The sequence below is a fragment of the Hemiscyllium ocellatum genome, chromosome 10, assembly GCF_020745735.1.
Source record: "Hemiscyllium ocellatum isolate sHemOce1 chromosome 10, sHemOce1.pat.X.cur, whole genome shotgun sequence".
Classification (NCBI taxonomy): Eukaryota; Metazoa; Chordata; class Chondrichthyes; order Orectolobiformes; family Hemiscylliidae; genus Hemiscyllium; species Hemiscyllium ocellatum.
In genome coordinates, this window is record NC_083410.1 from 101426793 (window position 1) to 101453419 (window position 26627).

Below are 26627 nucleotides of genomic sequence, written 5' to 3' on the forward strand. Positions count from 1 at the left end.
GTCCAGGGCTGACCCACAATTTGATCTATCACCCTGCATCCCAGATCAGGACACCTTGGAGTGCATTTAGCCCCAGATTGCTGTTATTTCTGGAGATTTTGTTTCTGCCCATGCATTGGGCACTGCAGACTGAAGATTTGTATTCCAAAGATGTCCTGTGGATGTCAGGTGGGTGACATCTGAACAGGCAGCATTAGAATTGGGGTGGGATGTGTGAATGCAGATCATCATCCACTCCCAAACCCACTGACCCTTGTGCATTTAAACTGTTCTCCAGGTGTTGTCAGATTCTTCCATAGTGAAATGTCCCTTATTATTTTGATCCAGAGTTGATCATCACGACTCTAGATGGTGCCCCTTTTTTTGCCTCATCCCTCAGTGAGTTCAAAGTGGTGATGGATGAATGGGACTTAATGTGAGTTCAAGTTTCAGGAGAGTGAAAAAGTTGGAGGATGGCCAGGAGTGCTTTGGAACTGTAAAGCCTTGAGATAAAAAAAAATTCACCTGAAATATGGAAAAGCAGGCAGCTAATTTTTAGCTCCACTGCAGCAACACAAGACACTTCCATGCGGCATGTTTGGATTGAAGTAGAATTGTATACAAATGTTCTTCTTAGTCTGTCAGGGCTATGTGACCTTTACCATGAGGCACATACACTACAGACAGCCATCTTAGTGGCACCTCAATAAAAATATCATTCCACTGTCTTGTGAACACAGAGCATGGGGCCAGGCGAAAAGCTGAGTTTGATTGTGGAACAGCTGGAAAATACTAGAGCTACTGACACAGAGACACAGGAATGGTCAGAGGTTTAAAAGCTGTTATAAGAACAAACTGAAACCACAGATGGAACACTGGACAAAATAAAATTACTGCAGCTTTCCTTCTCCCAGCGCCAGATAAAATGAATGAAGCAAAAAGCTTTTTCAGGCAGAATAACAAAATTTTGAATTAAGAGCAAAATCTGCTTAACAAGTCACTGTAGCTATGCCATTACACCCAGCATCTTGGGAAGACTGTTTCAAAGTATATGTCACCCTGAATCTCCCTGAAGAGAACAGGTAAAATGGCTGAAGAAATGTTGAAAGTTCAGAAGACACACATTCAATGCCAAGTGATTGTGATTTACAGTTGTTACATAGTCAGTATTAGGGTCAAGGTGAAAAAGAGTACGTTGATCAACATATGATCTCATTAGTTCACAAAATTCTGTGATTTTTTTTCACATCTGAAAGACAATGTAATTAAAGACCTGATCGAATTAGATAGGAGAGATCATGCAGTGAGAGCAGAGAGAAGGATCTTTATGGAAAGCAATTGATATATGCACCAGTAGTGAAGTTGTGAGTCACCATCTAGAATCTATTTCTAGTAGAACAGATCAGGTCTTGCATTATTCTGGTAGATACCAGGCACATAGGACAGATCAATGATAGACAAAGGGCAGTTGTAAATACTGTGCGCAATAGCATGCAAAAAACCCCACTTATCCAGTGTGGGAAAGCAGTATTCTTACTGCAAGAATCCAAATCATTTTGCATACCCATCTGTGGCTAGGAAGAAAGTACAGATGGCCAGTGGGGAGATATGAACTGAAGTATCTGTTGAATCGCTATACATTATACAACAGGTTGGTTCAGACAGTTTGATAGATCGTTGAATGTTGGAATGGTCAACATCTAATTTCAGGTAGAAGCTAGTGCATCATGCATAACCTTCACAGCCCGACGCAAAGTGGCTCAATGTGACTATTAAAAAATGAAGCCTTCAAAAATAAGACTTGAGGTTACACAATAGCACCATACATGTACTGAGGGTGCATATTATTTTGTGTGGTCGATGCAATAACATGAATGAGGATCTGGAATTCCACATCATAGAAGGCAAGCTAAGGCCAATCATCTCAGCCAGAGCAACTCTAAAGCATTGACTGGGAACTGTCATTACGCTAAAAGAGATTTTCAACATGTAACAGCACCCATTGACCCTGGAACACATTCTACGCAAGTATAAGATGTGTTTACAGTGTTAGAATGTCATCCAGGAGAATATTTTCTTCTCATTAATGAGCGTGTAAGATCAGTTCAGTATCTGTTGAAGAACAGATTAAAGCACACAGCAGGAGAAATGGAAAAGAAGGGAGGAATGAAGAAAACATTGAAATAACCTGGAAAGCTGCAAATGTGTATTGACTCCAGCTCAGAAGAGATCTTATACTCAGTTCAACAATTGAAGAAATCTTGTCACAACTCGCAAAAACAAAAATCTTCACCCGGATGTGAAGGATGGTTACTGGCAAGTGAAGTTGGATGAAAGTAGCTGTTTCCTCATCACATTATAGAAGTCCCTCAGTTGATACAGATAGTTATATATATGTGCATGGCTCCAGAGAAATAGTTTTTGCTCTACCTGGAGTGGAGACCATAGTTATTTTTTATAGATGTAGGGACATGATAAAAATGAGGTAGGAGAAAGTGAGGACTGCAGATGCTGGAGATGAGAGTTTAAAAGTGTTGCATCAAAGACAGCATTACTGAAGAAGAGCTTATGCCCGAAACGTCGATTCTCCTGTTCCTTTGATGCTGCCTGACCTGCTGCGCTTTTCCAGCAGCAAATTTTTAGCATATGATAAAAATGACCATTGCTGACCATAATCAGAACCTAGTGCAACTGCTCGACAACTCACTAGGTGAATTTGAAACTGAACAAGAAAAATTTACAATTAACAATGCCTGAAGTCAAGTACACAGGCCATGTACTAATAGCATAAGGTCATTTCACAAATCCTGAAAAGGTGAGAGCTACAGCAAAGGTACAACGACCAAGCAATGTAAAAGAGGTGCATAGACCTGTTAAGTTTCATTACTATTTGGTACTATTTTTTTCTCACTTTGTTGTCTGCGTATGAGCCATTGTGGCGAAGGGTGTGCAGAAGGTGCAAGCAGAAAATGTCATTCATTCTCTGATATAGTTATGTGACCTCTACTTTAGTGAAAAGTCAATAAGGACATTGTTGTGACCAGATTGCTGACTTGTGAGCACCAACTGCTACATACTCTTCCCTACTGTGGACACAACATGGGCTTGGTGTTAATGAACTACTGCTTATCTTTGTTTTCATTATAACTGGCACACTCCATGGGTATGAACATCATCTTCAGTTGGCAGAATAATTTCAGATGGCCCTTTTGATCATCAGTTTGGACATGGGCATGTGATCGCCATTAAACTTACTTCCAATTCTGACTGCAGATGTATCACTAGGTCTGCTTTTCTGTGTTGGTTGAAGTTTATTAAAAAGATACTTTAAGTAGCAGCATGGTGGCCCAACAGGTTAGCGCTGCTGCTTCACAGCACCAGGGATGTGGTTTCGATTCTAGCCTCGAGTGACTGTTGGAGTTTGTATGTTCTCCCTGTGTCTGTGTGGGTTTCCTCTGGGTGTTCCAGTTTCCTCCCACATTGGTGGATTGGTGAATTGGACATGCTAAATTGCCATAGTGTTCAGGGATGTGTACGTTAAGTGCATTCGTCGGGTAAATGTAGAATAATAGGTTAGGGAAATGGGTCCGTTCAGAGAGTCGGTGTGGACTTGTTGGGCTAAATGACCTGTTTCCACTCTATAGGGAATCAATGATTGTATGAAAAAGTAGCAATCTTTCCTATTTTATAATGCAATTACTACAGATCTGAGCTGTTAACAATAATTTTGAAAGCATAATTAAAGGAATGACCTTTGCTGATGTGTTTGTAGCACTGTAGACCCTCATTTGTATTCTGTGAAGCCGGAAACATCGAATGACTAGCCCTTGAGATCATGAGAAAATAAATTATTCCTGTTTGTGATAAAGATGTTAATGCACTTATTGTTCATCTTCACTGCTGTGCAATAATTGTGTGATGGGTTCTACTATCAGTAAAGTCTCAATATTATTCTGCACTACTAATATCATCACTTCTTTATCATCAATAAATTCAATTGTTGCTACTTACAATAAGCCAACATCAGAAGTAATCGTACTGAAATAATGGATGGCAGACTGACTATGGTATTGTGTACAGCATAACCTTGATAAAAAAAATCTTGAGTTCTGTGAATACGTGAATAACCGATCGGAAACCCAGTACATATTCAGAGTCTGAGAGTCATTATAGTGCAGAAGAAGGCTGTTCAGTCAACTGAGTTGACTCAAGAATTCCTCATTACTTGCATCTTAGGTTAAGTTAATATTGTACAAATTGAAGTGGTCCATAGATAACTTTGATTATCTCAGAGAATCTACCAAATGTCTGAAGGCAGAGTGCAGGTCATGGCAAGTCCAGGGTCTATCCCTAGTTACTGCTGTTTTCAGATCCTAACATGAATTACCATGCTGATTAGAGATGTATAAATTAGCTAGTGTCCTGATGAGGTAATCAACCTGAAATGCTGAGCTGGATCTAATAGGAGGTTTATAGCTCATCTTCCACTTAGATTAGATTAGATTAGATTTACAGTGTGGAAACAGGCCCTTCGGCCCAACAAGTCCACACCGACCCGCCGAAGCGAAACCCACCCATACCCCTACATTTACCCCTTACCTAACACTATGGGCAATTTAGCATGGCCAATTCACCTGACCCGCACATCTTTGGACTGTGGGAGGAAACCCACGCTGACAAGGGGAGAACGTGAAAACTCCACACAGTCAGTCGCCTGAGTCGGGAATTGAACCCGGGTCTCAGGCGCTGTGAGGCAGCAGTGCTAACCACTGTGCACCATCAGAAGAAACGTTAGTTCCAAATTGACCAACTTCTAAAGAGCCTTTGCCGCAATGATTTCTCACTAAGAATAGCTTAAACAAGCTGAGGATCAGACTTGTGTCTTTCAGGGAGTAGGGACTGCTCCCTCAATACCTGCAAGTCAGTTTGAATAGGTAGGTAGGCCCTGCATGGCTGGAGTGGACACTGCCACAGCAGCACACAGGGCCATAGACATCATTGATTGTGTCCAGGCTCGGGTAAGTCTGACCCCATGTGCCTTACTTTGAGGGAGTGTTGGGTCAGTATGTGATGCATTAGGTTTTGAAGATCAGGTGTGGAGAAACCAAGGATAATAACATTAGATATGCACAGGGAATTCTGCCTCACTCCAACTCTGCCCATCAAAAAAAAACAAATGTGATTCTTCTCTCTTTTTCAACAAAATTGTAATATAAATGAAGTTTTCATGAGCCTAGCTGCAATTGTCCTGTGTATTATAGCAGTGGGGGTGAATAGAGTCATTAAGTGCTCAATAATTATAGTGGCCTATGACCCTCAAAAAGGCTCAAGGGCGAGTTGTCTGATGTGGGGAAGCTGGGTCTTACTGATCCAATGGAATTATGTTTTTAATCAAATTGTTCAGAGATGTTAATACACACTTCTGGAGCAGGTGGACCTTGAATCTTCACCTTCTGCTTCCGAGGTAAAGACATTATCACTGCACTGCAAGAGCCCAAGAGTGTAGTTAGAGAGCAGACTTCAAGAATAACAGACATTAGAGCCAATTAAGTACTTTTGAAGTGTTACAATGTAGGACATCTGTATTAAATCTTTGGTGCCTCAGTCAGCAGTTAAGTGGTTTGCTGAACCATTTGCAAGTCAACAACATTACTGTGGATCTGGAGTCACATAGGTCACACCAGGTGATGATGGTAGATTTCCTTAGCCGAAGGACATTAGTGACTCAGAAGAGTTTTTAATGATTATGATTGTTGTCATGGTCACCATGACTGTTACTGAAATTAGCTTTCAAGTCCAAATTTTATTAACTTTTAACTTCCATCAGCCACTCAGGTAGATTTAGAATCATAAGAGCTGTACAGCATGGAAACAGACCCTTCAGTCCAACTCGTTCATACTGACCAGATATCCTAAACTAATCTAGTCCCATTTGCCAGCACATGGCTAATATCCCTCTAAACCATTCCTATTCATATACCCATCCAGATGCCTTTAAAATGTTGGAAGTGTACCAGCCTCCACCACTTCCTCTGGCAGCTCATTCCATTCACTCACCACCCTCTGTGTGAAAAAGTTTCCCCTTAGGTCTCTTTTATATCTTTCCCCTCACCCTAAACCTATGCCCTCTAGTTTGGACTCCCCCACCCCAGGGAAAAGGCTTTGTCAACTTATCCTATCCATGCCCGTCATGATTTTATAAACTTCTATAAGGTCACCCCTCAGCCTTCAAAGTGCCAGGAAAAGTAGTTCCAGCCTATGCAACCTCTCCCTATAGCTCAAGTCCTCTAACCCTGGCATAATCCTTGTGAATCTTTTCTAAACCCTTTAACATTTCACAACATTGTTCCGGTAGGAGGGAGACCAGAATTGAACAAAATATTCCAAAAGTGGCCTAACCAATGTCCTGTACAGCTGCAAAATGATCTCCCAACTCCTATACTCGATGCTCTGACTATTAAAGGAAAGCATTCCAATTGCCTTCTTCACTATCCTGTCTACCTGCAACTCTACTTTCAAGGAACAATGAACCTGCACTCCAAGGTCTCTTTGTTCACCAACACTCCCCAGGATTTGAACCAGAGCCAGTGGATTAGTGTTGACTTCTGGATTACTTTCCAGCAACCAGTTACATGACACCACTTCCCTTAAAGCAATTATCACTTTGTGCACAGCAACTTGTCACAAACATTGATGTGATAATGTCCAGGTATTATATTTTTGTATTACAAAGATAACTAAGTGCAACAATGCAGTGCAAAAGTGTGCTGTAAGTGGACTGAGGATGTGCCTTGATGGTGCAGTGAAGTGGGTGCATGCTGCATGTCACTGTTGGTGAATATGGCATGCATGTGGCCATTGTCCTGAAGCATGCTATGAGATGTAGATGCCCGGTGTCCAGGATGGAGATCTGGAGGTACAAGTGCTTGTTAGTCACTCTTATTTTCAAGTTGGGAATTCTTAGTATCGGTGGGTTGTACAGTTGGAAATTGCATATCAATGAGGTGTGATTCCATGGTGATCAGGGTGACAACAAACAAGTGTCCTCATTCATAAACATTTGCTGCTTCCTAGTGAGAATCCTGTCTCGCTACCCAGAACTCAGTTGGGTAATGCAACACATTGCTCCCAATGCCAGGAAAGGCCTTCTGGACTCCTTAAGAAATTGTGCAAAAATTCTAGCCCTAGCCCACTTCAGAGATGTTCTGAGATCTGGAGTTTAAATGGCAACAAGACCACAGGGGATCTGCAATAAGAGTTGGGAGTTGAAGCCAATGCATTGAAATGATATGGAGCCAGTAGGGGATGGCAAAAACTCAATGCTGGATAGTGGATAAATTATCATTCAATGTATGCAGGCAGTAGAGTTCTGGATAATGCAGTTTCTTAATGTGGACATTTAGAAGCTGACAGATTTAGAAGTTGACAAGGATTGTGTTGGTGAAGCCGAGTCTGAAGATGTGAAAGCATGGATGATGCTGTCATTGAATGTGAAGTCAGATGAGGATGCACAACACACACATTCCACATCCACTCCTTTTGTCCTAATATAGGTTCAAAGGCTATTTGGTTCTAGCAGTCAGATTTGTTTGCTTGTTTGAGCCACTTTCCCAAGTCTTAACTCTTCATTCCCTAATTCTAGAATTCATGTATCAGATTCAGGCATTTTTACAAAGATAATTTCCAGTAGGTTTGCTTTCGGTAATACATCTAAAATTTCTGCGTTTAACTAGTCACTGGAAGTTGCTTACCCACTTTGTCTTTAAAGATGAGCATTGAGAGTCTAATCACTGTCTTTAACCACAAACCCCAAATCAATAATTATTTTGTGTCCTTTTTCAAAGGATGTGGCAATAATAAGAAAGTGTACTTTAGAGCAAAACATAGAATGTTATGAGTAATTTGTCAAAAACACTTCCGCAATAGCTGAACGGGTGTCAGTCAACTGGTTTCTAATGCCTGCATGCACAAACAGGACTTCAGTGAAATTCCTTCTGATCTCAGACAGATGGGCTTTTTATAAACAAAATTGGAATCACTTACTCTACATTATTGACGGAGTTCATTTTCTGGTCTGAGGATATATATCTGCACAAAGGAAATGTGTTCAACATTGCAAGTTGTACTCAACTTCTAAAATTGCAATCTAATCATCTTTAAAGAATGATGACCTGCAGTCACTTCAGTGTCAACAATTTGTATTTTAGAAACTGGTGACTCTTGTTTATTCACACAGTCTTTAGCAGCTGTGACATTTTTGATATTGATTTGTTTCATCCGTCAGTGGTTCATTGTTTCTGTTTACCAAGGAAAGGTTACATGTCTCTCAATGACCATTTGTTATCTTGAAGGAAGTAGTGCTGTCTCCTGTGAGGATAAAGTGACCTAAGGAGGCCTTGTTGCTATTTGTTACTATTGCAATATTTATACCATGCCCAATAAGCTCTTAAAGAACTGGATTAGACAATTCAACCCATAAGACTTACTCCTTCTTTGAATAAGGATTCTGCATTTAATTGTCTTTCCAGCACTCCTCGCCCACCTCATTACATACCCCCTCTCCACCCAACCCCAAGAAATCTTGATTCTCTTGTCAATCAAAAATCTGTCGATCTCAGTTTCAAATGTATTTGAAAAGTCAGCCTTTACTGCTGGTATAGAGTGAGACAGTGATGTAGTGGTAATATTACAAGACCATGAATTCCCAACCTGTAGGCGAATGTTCAGAAGGTGTAGGTTTAAATGCCACTAAGGCAGATGGTTAAAAGTTGAATTCAATAAAAATCTGGAATTTAAATCTACTCTGATTTTGACCAGTGTCAATTGTTTTAAAACCCATCTGGTTCACTAATGCCCTTGAGGGAAGAAAAATTGCCATTCCTACCTGGTCTGGCCTACATATGATTCCCACAACATATGGTTTTCTAGGCAAGGAGAAATAAATGACTTGAACCAGAAACAAACAAATAGAATTCTGAATATCCTTTGAGATAAAATAATTCTGCCTTATATCCTGGGCTGAAGGAGTGGTCATATGAGGAAAAGCTAATTGAAGTTTAAAAGAATGACAGAAATTCTTAATGAAACTTATAAATTTCTGAGGGGGTCACAGCTGCATAAGTACTCAGACTTTGTTCCTCTTGTGGAGGAATCTGAACGTAGCAGGTAGAATATGAAAAATAAAGGAATTAAGAAGGAGGTGAGGAGGAAATCTCTCACAGGGTTTTGGAATTATCTTCCACAAGAACCAGTGCAGGATGGTTCATTGGATATATTCAAGGATTTTTGATCTACAAGGGACTCATTGATTGGGTATGCCGTAAAGTGGAGTTGAAAACACAATCAGTTGGAGCACAATTTTGATTGGATAGCAGAGCCTCCTTGATGGGCTGAATGGCTTACATTTACGACTGTTTCTTATAGTCTTAACTTTTTCCTTTCAATACCCACAATAAATAATTTCATTTTTCTTGCCATTTTGTTCACAAGTTTTGTTTCCAACTTGGAGTAAAAAGTGAGGTCTGCAGATGGTGGAGATCAGAGCTGAAAATGTGTTGCTGGTTAAAGCGCAGCAGGTCAGGCAGCATCCGAGGAACAGGAAATTCGACGTTTCGGGCACAAGCCTTCATTCCTGATGAAGGGCTTGTGCCCGAAACGTCGAATTTCCTGTTCCTTGGATACTGCCTGACCTGCTGCGCTTTAACCAGCAACACATTTTTAGCTCTTGTTTCCAACTTGGCCCCTCACATCAAGCACTTCTCACAGATTCCAATGTTTGTTGTTCTTATGTCTTGGAAAATCTTATTACTCTTAATACCAAATGGCAAACCTCATGTACAGTCAGTTCTGCTATAACAGAGTAGTTCCATCCTCATGCAACCTTGTGTTATAAGAAAATTGTGTAATAGCAGCACCATTTAAACTATTGGGGCTGGAATTGCATTATAACCAATACATTCTTCAAAAACAGTGTATTGCATTTAGAAACAGTGTGCCCAATTTGTCAACTGTGTTATAGTGATTCATGTTAATGAAACCCGCATTATAGCATAACAACCTGTATGTCCATTTAATTTTCCTGCAGTTTGTCTCTTTGTGTGCTTTTAAAACATAGGTGTTAATCCATTTAATATCAAATGTTATTAATAACTGAATGGAACAGATAATAACTCTGGTTTGTAGATGATTGTTGATAGTAGTGTATGTTTCATCCAAAAATTTGTCAAAGGTTTGCACATGCTTCTAAAATCCATTTTTCACAAGACGTTTTTTCTTTCCATACACAGGAAGTCAAGAGGTCAGCTTGATCAGAAGACTGATTGCTCCTCAATTTCCATTGTGCTCGTTTCCTTTCAGCTAATTGTACATAACTTCCTATGGGGGCGTTGAAGAGCCATTGTGAATTATCTTATGCCACATTTTTATGTCACAAACATCTTGTTTCTTTGAGTGACTTGTGCCACGTTTTAGAGATATTTTCTTGGCAAGTGACCACCAAGCTTCAGCTCCCTATGGAATACACTTTTGGGTCACTTTGGCCTAGGACGAGCCCCTGGATTTCTACTCTCATTGCTTCAAGACTTGGTATAGTTCACCTGTGGAGACTTTCAGTGACTTAATCTTTGACCACCATTGACTTGTCATGATCTTTCTGGGGAAATGTGGGTAGAAATAATTAATCTATCTGATGGGTCACTGTAAGACATTAGAACAGAGGAACTAGGAGCAGGTGTAGGCAATTCAGTCCCTCAAACCTACTCCTCCATTTAATCCAATCAAGATTGATCTCACCTCGGCCTCAACTTGACTTTCCTGCCCACAAGCCATAACCTTTCAACCTGTTACTAATTAAAACCTGTCTATCACCTCCTTATATCCACCAGTATTTGCAGCACTCTTGCACTTGCATTCCACAGATTTGCAACCAGTAGTAATTCCTCCACACCTGTGTTTTAAATCTGCTATTTCATATCCTAAGTTATGACCTCTCATTTTAGACTGTCCCACAAGAGGAAACATCTGCTCCATGTCTACTTTGTCAATCCCCTTTAACTTCTTATATACCCCGATTGGATCTCCTCTTATCCTTCTAAATTCGTGTCTAACCTGCTTAATCTCTCTGCATTGGAAAAATCTTTCATCTCTGGAATTAATCTAGTGAACTTTCTCTGAACTAGCTCCAAAATATTGCACAATTAATTAAGATGAGCTAAATTAATTTCAAACAAATCCATTTTTAGATGATGTGGACCCTTCAATGGTAATATTATTCATATAAGGTTTTCAGTTCTATAATTTCCATCTCCTTTGGATCGATGGTGACACCAAATGCCTTTAAATTATCTGAAATAAGGTTTATGATGACTGGGAGATCTGTGTGGCTATCAGTTGAGAAAGAGCTCCTGAGCAATGCCTTAGAATCCCTACAGTGTGGAAACAGGCCCTACAGCCCAACAAGTCCAAACCAACTCTCTGAAGAGTAACCCACGCAGACCCATTCCCCTATATTCAAGCCTGACTAATGCACGTAATCTACACATTCCTGAACACTAGGGACAACTTAGTATGGCCAATTCACCTAACCTGCACACCTTTGGATTGTGGGAGGAAAAACCTACCCAGGCACAGGGAGAATGTGCAAACTCCACACAGAGAGTCACCCGAGGCTGGAATTGAACCTGGATCCCTGGCACTGTGAGGCTGCAGCGCTAACCACTGAGCCACCATGCTGCCCATTTAGCTTGAAATTCAAGCAGTGAAAATCAAATAATTTGTCGTTTGTTCAGAAGCAAATATGCATTCCTTTTTTCCAAGTTCCTTAAAAGCATAAATGAGCGTGGAGACAAAGAACGAATGTTTCACCAACAGGGATGTGATTTAAAGGCATTATGCTGTGCATGATCAGGAAGGACAAATCACGTCCAGAATGAGACCAAAATGTTCGAGTATTAAGTTCGGGGTCTTTTGATGCTGCGTGGCAATTTAGTGTTGAGGGGAAGAACTGCTTTTTTCTTGTTTTTTTTTGGTTCATAGTTTGTAAGGTTTTTTTTACAGAATAAGTTGAAACACAGAATCACAGTCGCAGAAAGAGCGCCATCACAGGAAAACCACAAGCTTATTAATTGGTAATAGCTGTTAATTTGACTGACTATTATAGGTTACTTTCAGACTGAAGGTAATAGGGGAAATATTTTCAGGTTAGAGACTAAAAGACTTGTAGGAAATTTTTAAAAATCAAATTAAGAACTAAGTAAATAAAATAGAGATTCAGGGCCAGATGATGTGTTGTCCCTCCATGATGTGGGAACTGGTGGACCCATCATGATTTGTTGTGACCACATTGTAGTAAGTGTTACTTGCTTGAGGAACTCCAGCTCCGAGTTGATGAGCTGGAGACTGAGCTTCATACAATAGACACATCAGGAAGAGGGGGAGGCATAACCTGGTTCTGTTTCAGGAGGCAGTCCCATCCCTTAGGTTAACTACCTTTGAATTTGGTCAGTGCTCAGGAACTGGAGGGAGTCACTACCAATGGGTCAGTTAGAGGGATCCAGGAGATAGTGCTGAAGAAGCCTCAGCTCTTGAGCGTGTCTAATGGGTTTGAGATTCTTGCTCCCTTTGTGGATGAGAGGAGGGCCTGTAAAGAAGATAGGCAAAATGACCATAGCATGCTGGTAGAGGAAGACATTCAAGAGGAGGGAGAAAAGAAAATGTAGTTGTAATCTGGGATAATACAGTCAGGGAGTAGGCTCTATTCTCTGCAGCCAGGATTGAAAGTCTAAAATGCTGTGTTTCCTGTCTGGTGCCAGGGTTCAGGATATCTCATCTAGGCTGCAGGGGACCTTAGAGCAAGAAGGGAAAGATCCAGTTTTTGTGGCCCATGTAAGCACTCATGATATAGGTAGAATGAGGAAATAAGCTATGCTGAGGGATTATGAGCAACAAGAAATTAAACTGAAAAGCAGAACCAAAAAGGTAGTAATCTCTTGATTACTGCTTGAGATACAAACTATTTAGCACAAGGTCAACAAGATTAAAGAGGTAAATGAATGGCTTAAAGTATGGAAACAATTAATGTGGGGGGGAGGGGCGAGGTTGAGCAGAGGAAATTAAAGCTTCCAGAATAAGTGGTATGACAGAGAATATGGAAAGACTCAAGAATGTAACTTACGTAAGAACATGAAGAAATAGGAGCAGGAGTAGGCCATCTGGCCCTTCGAGCCTGTTCCGCCATTCCATAAGGTCATGGCTGATCTTTTTGTGGCCTCAGCTCCACTTATCCACCCTCTCACCATAACACTTAATTCCTTTACTGTTCAAGAAAAATACCTATCTTAGCTTTAAAAACATTTACTGTGGAAGACTCAACCAGTTCACTGAGCAGGGAATTCTAGAGATTCACAACCCTCTGGGTGAAGAAGTTCCTTCTCAGTTCAGTCCTAAATCTGTTTCCCCCTAATTTTGAGGCTGTGCCCTCTTGTCCTAGTTTCACCTGCCAATGGAAACATCTTCTCTCGGTCTATCGTATCTATTCCTTTCATAATTTTATATGTTTCTGGAGGATCCTTCCTCATCCTTCCATTTTCCAATGAATATGATCCCAGTCTACTTAGCATCTCCTCCTAAGCCAACCTCCTCAACTCTGGAATCAAACTAGTGAACCTCCTCTGCACTCCCTCTATTGCTAGCATATCTTTTCTCAAGTATGGAGACCGAAACTGCACGCATACACCAGGTGTGGCCTCACCAGCACTCTACACAGCTGCAACATAACCTCTCTGCTTTTAAACTTAGAACAGGCCCTTCGGCCCACGATGTTGTGCCGAACATTTGTCCTAGCTTAAGCACCTATCCACGTACCTATCCAATTGCCGCTTAAACGTCACCAATGATTCTGACTCTGCCACTCCCACAGGCAGCGCATTCCATGCCCCCACCACTCTCTGGGTAAAGAACCTACCCCTGACATCCCCCCTATACCTTCCATCCTTCACCTTAAATTTATGTCCCATTGTAACACTCTGTTGTATTCAGGGAAAAAAGTCTCTGATTGTTTATCTATTCCCCTGATCATCTTATAAACCTATATCACGTCACCCCTCATCCTTCACCGTTCCAATGAGAAAAGGCCTAGCACTCTCAACCTATCCTCGTACGACCTATTCTCCATTCCAGGCAACATCCTGGTAAATCTCCTCTGCACATGCTTCCACGTCTTTCCTAAAGTGAGGCAACTAGAACTGCACACAGTACTCCAAATGTAGCCTTACCAAGGTCCTGTACAGCTGCAACATCACCTCACAACTCTTGAATTCAATTCCTCTGCTAATGAACGCTAATACACCATAGGCCTTCTTACAAGCTCTATCCACCTGAGTGGCAACTTTCAAAGAGCTATGAATGTAGACCCCAAGATCCCTCTGCTCCTCCGCCTTACTAAGAACCCTGTCATTAACCCTGTATTCCGCATTCTTATTTGTCCTTCCAAAATGGACAACCTCACACTTGACAGGGTTGAACTCCACCTGCCATTCCTCAGCCCAGCTCTGCATCATATCTAAGTCCCTTTGCAGCCGACAACAGCCCTCCTCACTATCCACAACTCCACCAATCTTTGTGTCATCTGCAAATTTACTGACCCACCCTTCGACTCCCTCTTCCAAGTCATTAATAAAAATTACAAACAGCAGAGGACCCAGAACTGATCCCTGCGGAACTCCACTTGTAACTGGGCTCCAGGCTGAATATTTACCATCCATCACCACTCTCTGACTTCGACCGGTTAACCAGTTCTTTATCCAACTGGCCAAATTTCCCACTATCCCATGCCTCCTGACTTTCCGCATAAACCTGCCATGGGGAAACCTTATCAAATGCCTTACTAAAATCGATGTACACTACATCCACTGCTCTACCCTCATCCACATGCTTGGTCACCTCCTCAAAGAATTCAAAAAGACTTGTAAGGCAAGACCTACCCCTCATAAATTCATGCTGGCTGTCCCTAATCAAGCAGTGTCTTTCCAGATACTCATAAATCCTATCCCTCAGTACCCTTTCCATTACTTTGCCTACCACCGAAGTAAGACTAACTGGCCTGTAATTCCCGGGGTTATCCCTATTCCCTTTTTTGAACAGGGACACAACATTTGTCACTCTCCAGTCCCCTGGTATCACCCTTGTTGACATTGAAGATGAAAAGATCATTGCCAATGGCTCTGCAATTTCCTCTCTTGCTTCCCACATAACAGGTGTTATCAATTCTAGAAGGAGTGAATGTAGACCTAAGCCTGATGGGATTTATCTGAGGATTCTCTGGGCAGCTAGGGAGGAGATAGCAGAGCCTTTGGCTTTGATATTTGAGTCATCATTGTCTCCAGGTTTGGTACCAGACGACTGGAGGATTGCAAATGCTGTACCCTTGTTCAAGAAGGGCAATAGAGATGACCGAGGTAATTATAGACCAGTGAGCCTTAATTCTGTTGTAGGAAAGGTTTTGGAAAGGATTATAAGAGATAAGATTTATAATTATCTATCAAACGAAAGTTTGATTTCAGATAGTCAACATGGTTTCATCAAGGGCAGGTCGTGTCTCACAAACCTCATTGAGCTTTTTGATAAGGTGACGAGGCATGTAGATGAGGGTAGAGCAGTTGACGTGGTATACATGGACTTCAGATAAAGCCTTTGATAAAGTTCCACATGGTAGGCTGTTGGAGAAAATGCAGAGGCATGGAATTGAGGGTGATTTAGCATTTTGAATTAGAAACTGGCTTTCTGAAAGTAGTCAGTGAGTGGTAGTTGATGGAAAATATTCAGCCTGGAGTCCAGTTACGAGTGGTGTGCCACAAGGATCTGTTTTGGGACCACTGCTGTTTGTCATTTTTATGAATGACTTGGAGGCAGACATAGGTGGATGGATTAGTAAATTTGCAGATGACACTAAAGTCGGTGGAGTAGTGGACAGTGTGGAAAAATGTTACAGGTTGCAGGGGGACTTGGATCAACTGCAGAATTGGACTGAGAGGTGGCAAATGAAGTTCAATGCAGCTAAATATGAGGTGATGCACTTTGGTAAGAATAACAGGAAGTCAGAGTACTGGGTTGATGTAAAGATTCTTGGTAGTGTGGATGTGCAGAGGGATCTTGGCGTTCATGTACATAGATCCCTGAAAGTTGCCACCCAGGTTGATAGTGCTGTTAAGAAGGCATACGGTGTGTTAGGTTTCATTCGTAGAGGGATTGAGTTCCGGAGCTGCAATATCATGCTGCAACTGTACAAAACGCTGGTGCGGCCATACTTGGAATATTCTGAACAGTTCTGGTTGTCATATTTTTGGAAGGATGTGAAAGCATTGGAAAAGGTACAGAGGAGATTTACCAGGATGTTGCCTGGTCTGGAGGGAAGGTCTTATGAGGAAAGGCTGAGAGACTTGAACCTGTTCTCATTGGAAAGAAGAAAGCTAAGAGGAGATTTGACAGAGACATACAAGATGATCAGAGGATTAGATAGGGTACACAGTGAAAGTCTTTTTTCTAGGATGATGATGTCAGCTTGTACGAGGGCGGCATAACTACAAATTGAGGGATGATAGATTTAGAACAGATGTCAGAGGCAGGTTCTTTACTCTGAGAGTGGTAAGGGTGTGGAATACCCTACTTGCTAATGTAGTTAACTCAGCCACATTAGGGGGACTTAAACAATCCTTATGATTATGGGATAATGTACGGGGACAAGCTGAGAATAGTTCACAGGTTGGCGCAACATCAAGGGCTGAAGGGCCTGTTCTGCGCTGTATTGTTCTATTTTCTAAACCCTTCTTATTCATATACCCATCCAGATGTCAGACATTTGCCCACTCACTTAAACTATGTCCCTTAGCAAAGTTTCACAGTCTTCTGCACCTTTGCTCTACTACTCATCTTAATGTCATCTGCAAACACTACACGTGGTCCTCAACTACAAATCATCTATGTAAATTGTGAATTACTTCAGGCATAGCAGATTAAGGGACAACTATGAGAAAGGAGGCAGTGAATGCAGGACTGAGGGCATTTACTTAAATGCACGCAGAATATGAAACATGCCAAGTGAGCTTATAGCGCAGATTGAAATTGGCGGGTACGGTGTTGAGGGTGTCATAGAGATATGGCTGCAAGATGATCAGTACTGGCAACTAAATATCCAAAGATATACCTCCTATTGAAAGGAAATGCGGATGAGCAGAGGGGCTGAGGTTGGTAAGAAATTAAATTAAATTGACAGAAAGAAATGATATTGAGTCAGATGATGTAGAATCTTCGTGAGTAGAGTTGAAGAACATCAAAGGGAGAAAGACCCTGATGGGAGTTATGTACAGGCCTTTTAGCAGCAGTCAGGATGTGGGGCAGAAAATAAATCAGAAGATCGAAAGGCAGTATTACAATAATCATGGGGATCTTCAATGTATAGATGGACTGGGCAATTCAGGTTGGTAATAGATCTCAAGGAAAGGAATTCATGGAATGTCTATGGGATGTTTTTTTGGAGTAACTTGTGGTAGATCCCATTACAGAAGAGGCAATTCTGGATTGGTGATGGATCATGAGGCAGACTTGATTAGGGAGCTTAAGGTGAAGAGACCTCTAGGAGGCCATGATCATAATATGATGGAATTCACCATGCACTGTGAGAGGAAGAAACTAAGTTAAGATGTAATAGTATTACAGTTCAGTAAAAGTAACAATGAAGACATGAGGAAGATGCTGGTTAAAGTAGATTGAAAAGGGAGTCAAGCAGCGAAGATAGTGGAGCCACAATGGAAGAAATTTCTGCAGGTAATTTGGGAGGAACAGCAGAAATACATCCCAAGGAAAAGCAACATACCAAGGGGAAGATAAGGCAATCATGACTAATAAGAGAAGTCAGAGACAGCATAAAAACAAAGGAAAAGCATGCAAATTGATGAAGATTAGTGGGAAGCCTATGGATTGAGAAGCCTATAAACACCAACAGAGGATAATTAAAAAAGCGAAATGAGTGGAAAAGATTAAACATGAGATTAAGCTAGCTAGTAATATAAAAGAAGATTGGAAGAGTTTTCTTAGATATCTAAAAGGTAAGAAAGAGGCAAGAGCAGGTAATGAACCACTGGAAATTGAGGCTGGATAAGCAGCAATGGGGAACAAATAAATCGCTGAGGTACTGAATAGGTACTTTGTATCTGTCTTCACAATGGAAGACATCAGTACCATACCAGAACTTCAAGACAGTGAGGAGGCAGAGGTGAGTGTTTTGGCCATCACTAAAGAGACGGTGCCTGGGAAGGTGGAAGATCCGAATGTGGATAAATCACCTGAACTGGATGGACTACACCCCAGAGTTCTGAAGGAGATAGCTGAAAAGATTGTAGAGGCATTGGTAGTGATCTTTCAGGGATCACTGAAGTCAGGGAAGATCCCAGAGTCTGAAAAATAGCTAGTGAAATATCTGTGTTTTAAATGGGAAGGAGGCAGAAGGCAGGAAATTATAGGCTGGTTAGCCTGACCTCAGCCATTGCTAAGGTTTTAGAGTCTATTATTAAGGATGATACTGCGGAGTACTTGAAAGTGCTTTGTAAAGTAGGGCTGAGTCAGTATGACTTTGTCAAGGAAGGTTGAACCTGTCAAATCTATTAAATTTCTTTGAGGTGGTTAACAAGCACTTTAGACAAAGGAGAGCCAGTGGACTTGATCTATTTGGATTTTCAGAAGGCCTTTGACAAGGTGCTGTCCAGGAGCCTGATAAATAAGTTAAGAGCCCATGGTATTGCGGGAAGTTTCTGGCATGGATAAAGGATTGGCAGGAGACAGAGAGTGGGGATAAAGGGGTTTGTTTCAGTATGGTAGCCAGTGACTGGAGTTCGGCAGAGGTCAGTGTTGGGGCAACAGTTATTCACATTATACATTAATGATCTGAAGAAGGGAACTGAGGGTATTGTTGCTATGTTTGTGGATGACACAAAAGGTAGGTGGATGGACAGATAGTGGTGAGGAAGCAGGAAGGCTGCAGAAGGACTTGGATAGGTCAGGAGAGTGGGCAAAAAGTGGCAGGTAGAATACAATGTGGGAATGTGCGAGGTCATGCACTTTGGTAGGAGAATACAAGCATAGCCTATTTTCCAATTGATATAATGCTTTGGAAATTTGAAGCAAAATGAGACTTGAGGGTTCTAGTTCAGGATTGTCTTAAGGTTAACATTCTGGTTCAGTTGGTAGTTAGGAAGATTAACTTCAAGAGGGCTAGAATGTAAGGGCAAAGATATACTCATGAGGCTGTATGAGGCTTTGGTCAGACTGCATTTGGAATATTCTGAGCAGTTTTGGGTCCCATCTCGAAGGAAGGATGCTCTTACTTTGGAAGAAGTCCTCTGGAGGCTTACAAGAATGCTGGTGATGAAGAGCTTGTCATTGAGGAGCACTTGAAGACTCTGGGTCTGTATTTGATAGAGTTTAGAAGAATGAGGGGGCATCTTATTGAAACTTACAGAATATTGAGAGACCTGGATAAATGGATGTGGAGAAGATCTTGCCACTATTGGAAGACCTAGGACCCGAGGTCACATCCTCCTAGTGAAGGACCAGCCCTTTAGAACTGAGATGAGAAGGAATTTCTTCAGCCAGAGGATGGTTAATCTGTGGAACTGATTGCTGCAGAAGGCTGTGGAGGCCAGGTCATTGAGCATCTTTAAGAAAGAGATAGATAGGTTCTTGATTATTAAGGGGATTAAGGCTTATTGGGTGGAGGGAGGCAGGAGTTGAGAAACATGTTAGCCGCTAGCTGAACAGCCTAATTCTGCTCTATAACTTATGGTATTGCTGAATAAAGATTACTGATTAGAATTCCCAGCTGAAATTCTTAAAATCCTTCTGACATTAAAATGCTTCACATGCATGACGATGTGCCAGTGGAGTTGTTGGAATTTTCGGAGGCTGAGAATGGTCATGTTTTTATAACAGCAGTTCTCATGGAAGAATGAAGAAAACTCTGGCAGCGTGAATTATAAATTTAACAGGGATAAGCTAATTCACCAGAGCCAAGATTATCAAAACGCCAGTCAGGCAAGTCTGCTGTAAAAGCTGCTTCTGATTAAATCTCTTGGAATCAATAACATTATCAAGTGAGCTATAAAAATAAGCTGTGAACATCCTCCACCTTGGAACTGCAAGCAGAGTGAAGATTTTACGTATCATAATGATCTATTACCAATGGTAAAAATGACCAGGAATATAAAATGAGAGCTCAACATTTAATTTAACATCTATAATTTGGTTGGCAACTCTGCTATGCAAATGTTGATGATGTCAATTTGTAGGACAAGCAATTTGAGCAATTAAAATTAAAATTTGAGCTGATTGCTTCTGTACTGCTGCAGTATGCTCCTCTTTATTAAGGAATCATCTAGGATCAATTCATTCCTCTGACAGATATCTGTCCAGTATGCTATATGTCAGTTGTGTATCACCATGATAGCTAATGTGTCCATTGAACCATTGAATCCCTACAGTGTGGAAGTATTACCCAATGAGTCCACACCAACCCTCCAAAGAGTATCCCACCCAGATCTATTGCAACCTACTGTATCCCTGTAATCCTGCATTTCCCATGGCTACTCCACCTAGCCTGCACATCCCTGGACATTACAGAAAATTTACCACAGACAGTCCACCTGATCTGCACATCTTTGGACTATGGGAGGAAACACATGTAGACATTCAGTGAAAAGTTCTCCTATAAACTCCTCAATTTGTACAATTGAGAAAAGGTGAGAAAAGCAACGAAAAGGAGAAGAGGAATGAATAGCCAAGCCTTGCATCGCAAACATGATCAATATAATGACAAAAACCAGTTCAGACATAATGGACTGAATGGCTGCCTTCATAGATTCCCCACAGTGTGGGAACAGGCTAATTGGCCCAACAAGCCCACACCAACTCTCCAAAGAGTATCCTACCCAGACCCATTCCGCTATCCTATTACTTTACATTTTCCCTGACTAATGCACCTAACGTCCACATCCCTGAACACTAGGGGCAATTTAGAATGGCCAATTCACCCAACCTGCACATCTTTGGGCTGTAGGAGGAAACCAGAGCACCCAGAGGAAACCACTGCAGAGAATATGCAAACTCCACTCAGACAGTTGCTCAACCCTGGAATTGAACCCAGGTCCCTAGCACTGTGAGCTACCGTGCCACCTGCTAGACAGTGACTATTCTGTGATTGAAACAATATTGTTCAAATGCTTTAAGTTTGATAGACGTATACCGTCCAGTAGACAGATGACGCGGTGTTAATGAATAATAACAAATTCACTGAATGTAATCAACAACTAAAGACTACTGAAGTAACAAACAAAAGACACAACCGTTATTGTTTCCTGAAAGACCAGGTAGATTTCAAATTGAATTCAAAACTCAGTTTGTAGATTGGAGCTTTCCCTCTTTGAAACAAAACTGTTCGAGTGTTCATGTTGGTCAAAGGTCCTGACTAACTGTCTGTATGAACTATTGAAACCAGGATAGAAATCACTGACTAACTGTCCAAAGCTCATGTTTCCACATGTGCTGAAATCCTGGGTTGCCTATAATGTAACCGACACATCTTTTACATCAATCCACAACAAGAACACCCTTCATCTGATCACTTCAATGACTTAAAAAACATGGACCTTGAAAAACTCATTTTATACTCCTTAATTAAAAGCTATTGTTAATGCTCAATTTGTAAATGATGTGGTATATGGTTAACTTAATTGGTCTTTTCCATCTTTGTAAACTAACTTAAGCATAAGACAATGGGAGGAGGCTCTTGTGGCATGGTGATACTGTCCTTATCTCTGAGCCAGGAGACCCTGATTCAAGTGTCACTTGCTCCAGAGGTGTACGGCAATGTAAACTTCAGAACTTTAATAACTTCATGAATTGAAAGAATCAGAAATAACTGTCTGGAATAAACTATTTCTTGAGATGAAAGGAGAAAGGAGAAGCTGTTACAAAGGAATTTAAAGCAATATGCTGATTAATCATTCCTGGGATGAAGCAACATACACAAGTTGTTTCCTGGGACAGAGAAGGTAACACAACCTGGTAACCTGCTGCCTCGTGATAAATGGACAATTCAGTTTGCCTGCAGAAGGAATGTCTTAGAGTAAAGGGGTTAGTTGCAGGAAAAGCTGTGTTTCAAATAGAAAACTATAGAATGTAACAAGGAATAGGGGAGCTACTTCTGATAAGAAGGCAGACAACAGAATTGAGGTCTCCAGAAGTGTTGTCATATTGGGGGATGAAAGAATGTGTTGAGTCATCCATAATGTCACACCACACACTTGAAAGAGAGACAATTGTATAAAAATCCAACACCAGAACTCTCCCTCAACAGGACTTTGAAGAACAACATCCCTCAAGGATTGAATGCTGGATACTTCCAGAGACAGACATTTGGAATCCTGGCAGATTCATCATTAATTAGGTAATAGCCAAGTTGAGCTGAGGGGCTTTATTTTGATTGTTACTTGCAATGATGTTTAAATCATTGTTTCTCTACTTGATTGCCTATGAGATTTGTTAATAAGTAGCTCAATTAAAGGCAATTTACCCACAATAGGTGTATTTTAACATTCCAAACAATTTGATTGGAGCATGTCTGAGACGGGGCATTTTAGACTGGCTGCATTACCTCTTTGAATATTCATTTGTATGTCTGTAGCTTTAAGACACCAGAACAGTTTTAGCTAATAGGATTTGGGGTGAATCTTGTCTCTCCCATTCCCACTGCCTATTTCTCACAGCATTTTAAAGACATTGCTAATTAATACAAGGAAATTAGCGGAAAGAATAGAAGAAATACAACCTTATTCACTCTAATGAACCATACTCACAACTAGAGTTTGCCAGTGTTTTGAGGTTGTTAAACATGGAATAATTAAAATGGCTCTTGTGTTATTCACAAAATGACACCTTGGTCTTGTTAAACTGTAAAAAGTCATTAAAAATACCAGATCAACTAAATCTTAAACTAGAATCTAAAGTCCAGGATTATTTACAATCTCTCTACCCTTAACGTTGAGACTAACATATGTTGGCAATATTTTGATCCTTTGTGATTGAACTATTTCTTTCCAGCTTAAGATAAAAATTTTCCAATTTAAGTCGGAAATTTTATGCACAGCTTTCAGTCTTTTTTTCATACAAATGAAAACCACAAAGAGCACAATTAAAATATGCACTCAGGTCACAACTAATGTGTAGAGTATTAGTCTTGTCCAAGAAGGTATTTCAGTATCAAGCCAAGAGTCCCACCAATGTTGCATTGTCTCAAAATAAGCAGCTCTTTTGTGATGTTTATATTCGTTCTTGCATTGCATGAAAAAAATGGAGGAATTCGTCCTTTCTGTCAATTCAGTCAAGTGATGAAGTAAGGGAGGAATATAATGTCCAAATATAGTAATATCCTCAGACAATTACTCTTTCACATCATCCCTGGCTGAGAAGTTGATTCACTAGGAGAAAGTGAGGACTACAGATGCTGGAAACCAGAATCTGAAGAAGGGCTTATGCCCAAAACGTCAATTCTCCTGCTCCTCGGATGCTGCCTGGCCTGCTGTGCTTTTCCAGCACCACACTTTTCGACTGAGAAGTTGATTCGTCAGTGATTATTCATATTCTGATTCTATCCATACTAGTGAAATAAGGGTCAAGCAAAAGATATCTTCATGAATGGGGCAAGCCAAATTTCACAAATTGATATACTTTAAGGGTGGTCAGGACATAATGTTCTCCTTTCTCTTCTGGGCAATCCAAGATGGAGGATGGGAAAAATTTGTGGCTGTAAGAGTTGTTTTTTTTTGAGGTATTTTGGTGTTTTCCTCAAATTCCAGGAGCAGCAATTACTGTTTTTATAAGCTGTTGCATTGTTTTGGAACTTTGCATGGAAAAAATCAAAACAACAGCACTTTTAAAAGTGGGAAAGATAGACAAAGTCAGCAAGCACATGGTCAGTGAGGGAGAGAGATAAAGAAACCTACACTGCTAACTGACACAGCAGTGAATCTGCACAGTTACTGCCTTTGGTGTTGAGTTCACTTATTTCTGAACATCGGAGTGCATCTAGGAAAAATGAACAGACATCAAAATTCACAGCTGACCTCAGAGGAACCTATGTGGGAGAGCTCACAGCACAGGAACAGGTAAGTGCATAGTTATCAGCATCTAACCTTAAATTTCAAAAATATAAACTATAAGTATTAAGTTAGCCTGAAGCACTGTTTTTTAGAGCAAAAAACTGTGCTATTTTCTGGGTCTGAAGAATATGAAGGAGCAAGATGGCCTTGAATAGAGTGATATTTTCTTTCTGTAAGCTGCAGGACTTTAGGGAGAGTTTCCATGTTGCTGATGATTATGTCTGCAGGAAATGTGTTTGGTTGTGAATCCTATCAGATTGCATGGATCGGTTGGACCGGCAATTACAGTCATTGAGAAATTTACACGAGCTAGGGGGTGTGATGCATGGTAGTTATAGGAAGTGAAAAAAGCCACTGATGCAGTCAGGTCGGTGAGTTAACTCCAGGAAAGGTAGGAGGGGTAAGTGGGTAGTACAGGAATCTTTTGTGACTAACCCCATCTCAAACAAGTATGGTGCTTTGGAAAATGGAGGGGGTGATGGACTCTCAGGAATGTAGCAGGAACAGCCAAGTTTCTGGTATCAAGATAGGCTCTAATGTAATGAAGGGTAGGTCAGGTTCCAAGCGATCGATTGTGATAGGGGACTCTCTAGTCAGAGGCACGGACAGATGTTTCTGCGGCCAGTAGCAAAAAAGTAGAATGGTGTGTTGCCTCCCTGGTGCCAGCATCAAGGATATCTTGGAGAGGGTGCAGAATGTTCTCAAGGAGGAGGGAGGCCATTGTACACATTGGAACCAATGACATAGGAAGGGAAAAGGATGAGATTCTGAAGGGGGAATACAGGAAGTTAGGCAGGAATTTCAAAAGGAAGTCCTCAAGGGTAGTAATATCTGGGTTACTCTCAATGCTATGAGCTCGTGAGGGTAGGAATCGAAGGATAGAGCAGATGAATGTGTGGCTGAGGAGCTGGTGCAGGGGAGAAGGAGTTACATTTTTGGATCATTGGAATCTCTTCTGGGTGGAAGTGACCTGTACAAGAAGGATGGATTGCACTTGAATTGGAAGGGGACTAATATATGAGCAGGTAGATTTCCAAGAGCTACTTGAAAGGATTTAAACTACTAAGGTGGGGGGGTTGGACCCAGGGAAATGGGGGGGGGGGACCCAGGGAAATAGTGAGGAAAGACATCAATCTGAGACTGGTACAGTTGGGAAAAGGAGTAAGGCAAGCAGGAACAAAGCAGAGAACAAGGTAAGATTGATAAATTAAACTGCAATTACTTCAATGCAAGGGTTTAGATGGGCAGGAATTTATTAAGTGTGTACAGGAACATTTTCTGATTCAGTATGTGGATGTACCTACTGGAAAAGGTGCAAAACTTGACCTACTTTTAGGAAATAAGACAAGGCAGGTAACTGAGGTGTCAGTGGGAGTACCCTTTGGTGTCAGTGAACATAATTTCATTCGTTTTAAAATAGTAATGGAAAAAGGTAGACCAGATCTAAAAGATGGAGTTCTCAATTGGAGGAAGGCTAATTTTGATAATATTAGGCAAGAACTTTCAAAAGCTGATTGGGGGCAGACAGTTGCAGGCAAAGGGATGGCTGGAAAATAGGAAGCCTTCAGAAATGAGAAAACGAGAGTCCAGAGGGTGTAAGGAAAGGCCGGTGGGTAGAGGGAATGCTGAATGACAAGAGGTTTTAGTTAAGAAAAAGAAGGAAGCATATGTCAAGTATGGACACATGAGATCGAGAGAATCCCCAGGAACTGATCAGTTGTGTCATAGAACTCTGGGGGAAGCTAAGGAAGTGATTGCTAGGCCTCTTGCTGAGATATTTGTATCATCGATAGTAACAGGTGAGGTGCCGGAAGACGTGGTAAGAGAGGTGATAAGGAAAGTCCAGAGAACGACAGACTGGTAAGCCTAACATCAGTGGTGGGCAAGTTGTTGGAGGGAATCCCGAGAGACAGAAGTTACATATATGTAGGAAGACAAGGACTGATGAGGGATATTCAGCATGGCTTTGTGCATGGGAAGTCATGTCTCATGAACTTGATTGAGTTTTTGAAGAAGTAGTAAAGAGAATTAATGATGGCAGAGCAGTGGATGTGATCTATATGGACTTCAGTAAGGCATTTGACAAGGTTCCTCATGGGACACTGGTTAGCAAGGTTAGATTTCATGGAATACAGGAAGAACTAGCCATTTGGATACAGAACTGGCTCAAAGGTAGAAGACAGAGGGTGGTAGAGCAGGGTTGTTTTGCAGACTGAAGGCCTGTGACCAGTGGAGTGCCACAAGGATTGGTGCTGGGTCCACTACTTTTTGTCACTTATATAAATGATTTGGATGTGAACATAGAAGGTGTAGTCAGTACGTTTGCAGATGACACCAAAATTGAAGGTGTAGTGGACAGCAAAGAAGGTTACCTCCGATTACAACAGCATTTTGATCAGATGGGCCAATGGGCTGAGGAGTGGCTGATGGAGTTTAATTTAGATAAAT